This window comes from Mastomys coucha, unplaced genomic scaffold, assembly GCF_008632895.1.
Source record: "Mastomys coucha isolate ucsf_1 unplaced genomic scaffold, UCSF_Mcou_1 pScaffold15, whole genome shotgun sequence".
Classification (NCBI taxonomy): Eukaryota; Metazoa; Chordata; class Mammalia; order Rodentia; family Muridae; genus Mastomys; species Mastomys coucha.
Window position 1 is genome coordinate 158,969,291 of NW_022196897.1, and position 8,149 is coordinate 158,977,439.

General features: G+C 49.2%; 1 long non-coding RNA gene across 1 annotated transcript; it reads left to right on the top strand.

Moving 5' to 3' along the window:
• The first annotated feature begins 3,098 nt into the window (after window positions 1-3,098).
• LOC116092567 lies at window positions 3,099-5,283 on the top strand. The gene is made up of 2 exons (XR_004119335.1): window positions 3,099-4,030; window positions 4,847-5,283. It is a non-coding gene; the product is annotated as an uncharacterized LOC116092567 (long non-coding RNA).
• Window positions 5,284-8,149: the final 2,866 nt, after the last annotated feature.

Here is an 8,149-nt window from a genome sequence, read left to right on the forward strand (position 1 = left end):
ATATATATATATATATATATATATATATATATGCCCAGTCATCAGGCTTAAGTATTTGTATTTATATTACTTTTATTTTAATGTGTATGAATGATTTGCCTTCGTGCAAATATATGTACCACATGTATACTTGTTGGATTCCCTAGAACTGGAGATACAGTTGTGGGTGGGAATTGAACCCAGGTCCTCTGCAGGAGCAGCAAGTGCTCTTAACTCCTGAGCCATCTCTCTAGCCTGAGAGCTGTAAGCAGGTGATGCTGTGGAGGGAATGAGCTTGATGGGATGGGGGTGGGGGAGCAGCCAGGGACCGCACAGCAGGAATGGTGTCCTGTAAGGGGGTTGAACATCTGTCCTTACCTATACGGGCTGTGGGGAGGAGGTCCTGGGTGCTATGGAAGCCAAATTGTATCCCTGGTCTCACTTGTGATATCTCCTGGTGAGGATGAGAAAAATATCCCAGGAATCATCAGGAGTCCCCTGGGGATGAAAACCCCCCTCCAACTGACAGCCCCCCCCCCCAAGGTAGAACTTGACACCTGTGACTATCATAAACAACACCAAAACAGCCAGGCAGCAAGTGTCAGACATCACAGAGCTGTAAGAGGGGGAGAGAACCGTGTAGAGTCTGCAAGAGTGCCACCACTTTGCTCCGATGTGCATGGTGGCAGAGATGGCTCCCTTCCCTGGGCATTTTTGCTTGCTTGCATTTGAGACAGGGTCTCACTGGGTAGCCCTAGCAGTCCTGGAACCCAGAGATCAGCCTATCTCTGCCTCCTGAGTCCTGGGATTAAAGGATTGCCAACATGCCTGATGTAGAGATTTTTCTACTCACACACTCTACACACACAGTATAGTAAGTTGGCTTTAAAAATCAGTCACCGAAGCTGAGCAGCGGTGGCGCACGCCTTTAATCCCAGCACTCAGCAAGCAGAGAGGCAGGTGGATCTCTGAGTTCGAGGCCAGCCTGGTCTACAGAGTGAGTTCCAGGACAGCCAGGGCTACACAGAGAAACCCTGTCTTCAAAAACAAACAAAATCAACCACAGATGGGCAGTAGTGGTGTACACCTTTAATCCCAGCACTTGGGAAGCAGGCAGATCATTGAGTATGAGAACAGCCTGGTCTCCAAAGCCAGTTACTGGACAGCCAGGATTACACAAAGAAACCCTGTCTCAAAACAGACAGACAGACAGACAGTATGTAGTGCATCCGTGGCACATGTGTGTGGAGATCAGACTTACTGGAGTCAGTTCTATGTCCTTCAACCACTGGGTCCCAGGGATCAAACTGTCGCTGTCAGCTTTGGCAACCAAGTACCCTTTCCATCTCACTGGCCTAGACAAACAGAATTTCTAATACACAGTCCTGTGTAAAAGTACTGCAGTAAGATTTGTTTGTTTGTTTGTTTTTTGTATGATTTCAAGACAGAGTTTCTCTGTGTAGCCCTGGCTGTCCTGGAACTCACTCTGTAGACCAGGCTGACCTCAAACTCAGAAATCCACGTGCCTCTGCCTCCCAGGTGCTGGGATTAAAGGTGTATGCCACCACCACCCGGCTTTTTTTGTTTGTTTGTTTGTTTGTTTGAGACAGGGTTTCTCTGTGTAGCCCTGGCTGTCCTGGAACTCACTCTGTAGACCAGGCTGGTCTCAAACTCAGAAATCCACCTGCCTCTGCCTCCCAAGTGCTGGGATTAGAGGCATGTGCTACCTATCATCTGGCTAGGAGAACAGTGTGCTTCTCCCCATGACAGTTTGGTTTTACTAGAATTTTCTGAAGTTTCCAAAAGAAGTGTTATAAAGCAAACTTGGTGGACTGTTCTATTGCCCCTCTCATCTCCCCAGTAACTAACACAGGGGCCTGGTGTTTTTACTAAAAGCTTCAGGCACTGAGCTGGGAAAATTCTGAGATATTTTCTAAGAAGACTATGCTGGCCTGGCCTGTTTCCCAGCATGTGCCCATTACTTGACTTTTTAGTCTTGTCCTGGCTGCTCCTGCTCCGCCGGTGTCCTCATAGTAACTCCTGGCCACCTGCTCATGGAGAATGGCTCATGGTAAATCTCTCATAGCAAATAGCTCTGTCTGTCTTTCTGTCTGTCTTTCTGTCTTCTACCTGTCTGTCTGTTTGTCTCTGTTTCTCTCTCTCTCTCTCTCTCTCTCTCTCTCTCTCACACACACACACATGTACACGCGCGCACACACATAAACACACACACCACCCTCCACCCCTGCTTGCACAGAAGTCCCGCCTTCCTCTGTCGCCCAACTCATAGGCTGATCAGCTCTTTATTGAACAATCAGAAGAGAATGGAGAACAAGGTTTCACAAAAATACTTCGGGGTCAGAAAGTGCTTCATAATAACGACAATAACAGTGCCAGGCGGTGGTGGCGTACATGCCTTTAATCCCAGCATTTGGGAGGCAGAGGCAGGCAGATTTCTGAGTTCGAGGCCAGCCTGGTCTACAGAGTGAGTTCCAGGACAGCCAGAGCTACACGGAGAAACCCTGTCTCAAAAAACCAAAAAAAAAAAACCAAACCAAAACAAGACAATAACAAAATCAGACTGCACCCAGATCTCTGCATCCGTAATCGGCATCTGAATACGCAGTGCCCCAAACCATCCCCCACCCCCGCTGTGAACCGGGAGACAGCAGGTGGAGGGTGCTGTAGGGTGAAGGACTGCTCTGCTCAGAACCCTGTCCTGCCTGCCGTTCTTTTTACCGATGAGAATAACGGGTTAATTTTGCAAAGCATTCTGGGTGCCCCTGGGCAGTGCTGGCTGTCTTGGCAGGGGCATCTCAAGGCTCACGGAGCAGTTCTCTGTGCGCATGTGCTCTGTGCTCATGCCTGCGTAGCTGAAAGACGGAGAGACCCTAACCATCGGCCAGTCGTCCCTCTGCTCAGGGAAGGCTGGCTCCAAGACCTGCCCAGTGTCTTGTAGGTTGCTGCTCCTCCTTGGGATTCCCGGGTGCAACCTTCGTCAGAATCACCCAGAGACCCGGAGAAGCACAGGTTTTTGGGTGGGTCCACTGGTCTGGGGAAGAGCCCAACGATGTTCACTTCAAGAAAGTTCAGTCTGGGGACCACACTTTGAGAGCCACTGATATATATGTACATATCTACCTCTTAGGCTGGTCTTGGAATCTCTGTGTGGCCAAAGACAGCTCTGGGGTTCTGATTTCTCCATCTCCACGATGCTAGAATCATAGAAACTCGCCCCGTACCTGGGTATGCAGAGCAGTGATGGACAGCAGGCCTTCCGCACGCTGGGCAGCTCATCTCAGGCCCCTTACGCCATTCAAAACTGAAGCTACAAAGACGATGAAGTGCAGGTGACAAAATCCAGGAAGTCTCACAAAAGGACCAGAAAGTCCACTGTCAGCTACATCTGCAAGCCTGGGACAGGATGCCTGGCGTTCTCATGGCAGCTGGTGGCAGTGTGACCCCAGATACCGTTCCGTCCCCAGGTCCCAGTCTCCTCATTTCCAGTCCTCTCTGAGGGTTGCTAGACTCTCCAGGGCACTGGACTTCAGGCTGTAGGCAGCTGGGCCACCTGTCCCTGTCCTTGAGGTCTCTGATGGGGCAGCCTCCTCACTGCCTTTGGATCTTCCTACTGTGGAGACCCCTACAGACAGCCCTGCATTTAAACTGGCAACGGAGGGAAGCCAGGCTTCTGGAAGGGTCTTTATTGCCACTGACCATAGACCTCCTCAGACCCTGCTGCTTGCAGGATTTGATTCCATCTTGAATCAACACCCAGAGCTGATGAAAAGCAAGGTTCTCAAAGCCTGCACATGTTCATGTTGGAAACATCATGTGGTCCACAGGGCTGGCGCAGAGCTTGGTGGCAGGGCACGCGCCTAGTGTGGTTAAGACCCCGGGTTCAATCACCATCAGTATGTGGGGGTTGGGGAGGCAGAGATGCCCTACAAAAGCCTACACTGCTGGAAAATGCTCACGTCACAAAAGAGGAGATCAGAAGTGACAGCAGGGAGGACCAGATGCAGAAGGACTGAGACGATGTGACAGCTAAGTGAGTGCCAAGGATGATGCTGGGGACAGCTGAGGACATGGGGATGTGCCTGGTTGCAGCAGATAGCATAGAATTATCCCTTAGAATTATGGGAATTATTACACTGGAATTAAGACACTAATGTGATGTGGTTGTATTATGTAGGTGGCATGTTTTGCATTAAACAATGAGAAAAGTTGTCATCATGTGTCAACATGTCCTTAGGAGATGCACATTGAACAACAAGGGTAGGAAGTGGGGTGACATCAGGAGTGCCTGTGCATAAACATACGTATATATGCACACATATATTTGTATATATACGTATGTATATGCACACATGTGCACACATATGCATGCCTACACAACCATGCCCATACCTGCACGAACACTTTTACACATATACACATAACACCTTTGCACAAGCACACACCACTTGCATGCTTGTACACATGTGTACACATACATGCAATTCATTCATCTATAGCCACGCACGAACACATGTATTCAAGCAACACACACATGCACGCACGTGCATGCCCACATATACCCTTGCATAAACATGTGCGCACACACACATGCACATCTCAGCAGTCTTGTGAGAAAGCAGCTGAGGTCACATGGGCCACCCTTCAGCTTTTTCAAATCGCATCTGGAGAATCTGACTCCTTCCTAAGCATATGTATGTATCCCCAGCCGGTGAGGTGCCATGAGCTCCTAGTTCACAGGTAAATCACAGATACTAAGGGAAGGATCTGCCTGACCTCCAGGCTCCACCCAGGCCACCTTTGTGGAACAGGTGACAACCCACTTAGAGCTGGCTGATCTTCTTTTCAGGAGGCTGTGACCAACAAAGTGGTGTCCACATCAGAGCTGCAGTGGCCGTCCCATCCGCTCCCATCCCCCAAGCCCAGCATGAGATGGAAGTGTGAAGCCCTGGATTAGGCAGGCTCCCGCCAGACCAGCCTTTACTTCTCTCAGGTACCCTAAGGGCTGGAAGGGAAGGGTCCAGAGCTGCAGTCACCTTTGCTCTACAGCCCAGGCTCCCATTTCCAAGGATATCTCTTGGGTTTTATGGCTTCTGGTGCTGCGGCCATCTCTCACGCATTCCAGCCTCAGGAAGAAAAAGGAACAAGACAGCCATGGGAAGAGCTAAGTACTTGCTGCCTTTTTGAGAGAACTTTCCAGAAACTCATCTGCCTCTTAGTGAGGTAAACAGTCACGTGGTCTTGCCTGGCTTCAAGGGCATCTGGAAATACAGTCTTTTAAAATTCTTTTTTTTAAAGATTTATTTATTTATTTAATATATATGACTACACTGTCGCTGTACAGATGTGTGTGAGCCATCACGTGGTTGCTGGGAATTGAACTCAGGACCTTTGCTTGCTCCAGGACTGTAGCTGTCTTCAGACACACCAGAAGAAGGCGCCAGATCTCATTACAGGTGGTTGTAAGCCACCATGTGGTTGCTGGGATTTGAACTCAGGACCTTCAGAAGAGCAGTCCGTGCTCTTAGCCACTGAGCCTTCTCTCCAGCCTTGTCTTTTAAAATTCTTAGACAGGGGAGCTGGAGAGATGGCTTAGCACTTAGAGCACTAGAGCTCTTCCAGAGGACCCAGGCTCAGTTCCCAGCATCCACACAGTGTTTCACGACTACTATTAACTCTAGTTCTAGGGGATCCAACGCCCCCTTCTGGCCTCCGAGGGCACTGCACACATGTGGTGTACATATATGCAGGCCAAACTTGTACACATAAAATGAAAATAAATCTTGTTTGATTTAGGTAGGGTCTCATGTAGCTCAGGGTGGCCTTGAACTTATTACAAAACTGAGGGAGGCCTTGAACCCCTGAGCCTCCTGTCTCTACCTCCTGAGTGCTGGGATTATAGGCATGTGCTACTAAATCCAATTTATGTGAAGGTTAGGATTGAATCCAAGGCCCTCTGCAGGCTGGGCAGTCATTCTCCCAACGCAGCCATAGTCCAAGCCAAGGAATATAGCCTTTTTTTTCTATAAAGAGGCCTTGTGCCTGTCTTCAGTTCAAAGGGTTCTATCCCTGCAGAAGTAAAAACAGAGTTAACAAAGGAGTGTCTAACCACACCTCCAAGCCCACAGGGGACCCAGCACATCCTGATGGGTCAGCATCCAGATGGGTCACATCTGGCCACGTGCCTTCTATCTACAGCCCATAAGCTCAGAACAGCTGCAGATCTCTGCAGGATCACATTTCAAATGGGCGTACAAAGGTTGGCCAACACGACGGGTTCGGGACTCGCCTTGAAGAGAAGTCTGTGTCTGTGAGGGGTTTTCTAGATTAGATTTGTTTAGAATGAGAAGAACCAATCTTAGTGTGGACGGCATCCTGCCGCCCCTGACACCTAGGGCTGAGTTCCCAGGTCACATAGAGAGTTTGAGAAAGCAAAGCCGGCAGAGTGCCAGCATCATTGACCGGCGGCCCTCGGCCCTCGCGCTTTGTGCTTTGCCCCGCCTTCCTTCCTGTGATGAACTGCACTCTAGAACTGTGAGCCAGATTAAAGTCTTCCTTTCTCTAAGTCATTTGGTCGTCTACTTTGTTCCTACAGTAAGAGCTAATAACTGGGTGTGGTCTATCTCTGGAATTGCAATACTCAGGAGACTGAGGCAGGAGGCTGATGAATCTGAGGCCAGCCTGGGCTATCCAGCAGGAGAACCATGTCTTGTGAAAGAACGTACCTAAGAATGTAAGAGTGTTCTTTCACATCCTGGGTGTTGTCTGGAACATGTAAAACCATGGGGGTGTCTCGGACACACAATGTCAAGATCTGTCTCTCTGAGTATTAGATATTCATCACCATTCCATGAAGCCACCCTCACCCTTCCAGGGCTCAGGGCCAGTAGGGAAGAGAGTCCAGAAGAATGAAATGTAGGGGGTTCCCGGCAAGTGCTTGGCCTCCTGCTCTGAGAACAAGGGGTGCTGGGAATGTAGAGGCCAACTGATGTGGGGCAAGTGTTGAGGTTGGGGCGCGCGCACGCGCGCGTGTGCGTGTGCGTGTGTGTGTGTGTGTGTGTGTGTGTGTGTGTGTGTGTGTGTGGTGAAGGAAGAGGACAAGGAACAACAGAGGTAGACGGAAGAGGGTCCTCCCATTCACATGGGACCTCAGCACGCCTGCGAACTGTGTCTGAGCACCGTTTCCAGCTGCATCTAGGATACTTCGCTGCCATTACTCAGGCGTCCCCCACCGTTCTCTCCTTTCATCCCTACCGCCTTCCCTCTAAGTGTCTGAGAGGGGAAATGCAGCAATTCCAGAAAGACAGGTCCAGCCGCATGGAAAGCGGCCCAGGAAACAGCTTGGTGATGGTTGGAAATGCCGTGAGAAGAAAATCATCCTGTAATTGAAGGGAAATTCTTTATGAGGGCTGTTAAAGCCTTCTGCGAGCCGCTTTCATCTGTGGCTCGCTCTACACTTTAATTAACCCTGACCCAGGAACTTTCCTGAGCCTCGGGTGTTACCCACCTCTTCTGGGGAATCACGCTTTCCTGCTGCTGCGGAAAGAGAAACTGAGGCCCGAGAGGCCCTAGGGGCATGGAGGTCAGGGAACAGTCCTGTATCACATCACGGGGCTGGTTTCTGCCGGCTTCCAGCCTTGGGCTTTGGGGAAGGAGCCCAGAGCCCACCGCTTCAAAGGCAAGGAAGCGCGCCTATCTCTAAAAATGTGTTTTTGTTAGAAAACTGGTTAAATCTAATTTTTCTAAGTAACTGGAAAAAACAACAGACAAGCACATGAAAATTCATGACCTTTAAAAATTCTTTTAATAGACATATAATATTTATGCACATTTATGAGGTGCAGTATGATAATTCGATACTCATAAATGGTGAAATTTGGCCAGTTAGCATTTCCAGCCTCACAAATATTTATTGTTTCTATGTGTTGGGAACATGACCTACTTCATATTGTAATTGGGCTGCTCCTTTTTGTCTTAAATTTTAACCGAAATTCAATTCAAACTGACTTAAATAAAATTGGTAATTCTCTGGTCCCCATTCTGACAAGTCCAGGAGTTAGATCCACGTTCAAATACAGGAACTTAACCAGATCTTCTCCTCTTCCTCCTCCTCCCCCTCCTCCTCCTCTTCCTCCTCCTCTTCTTCTCTTGC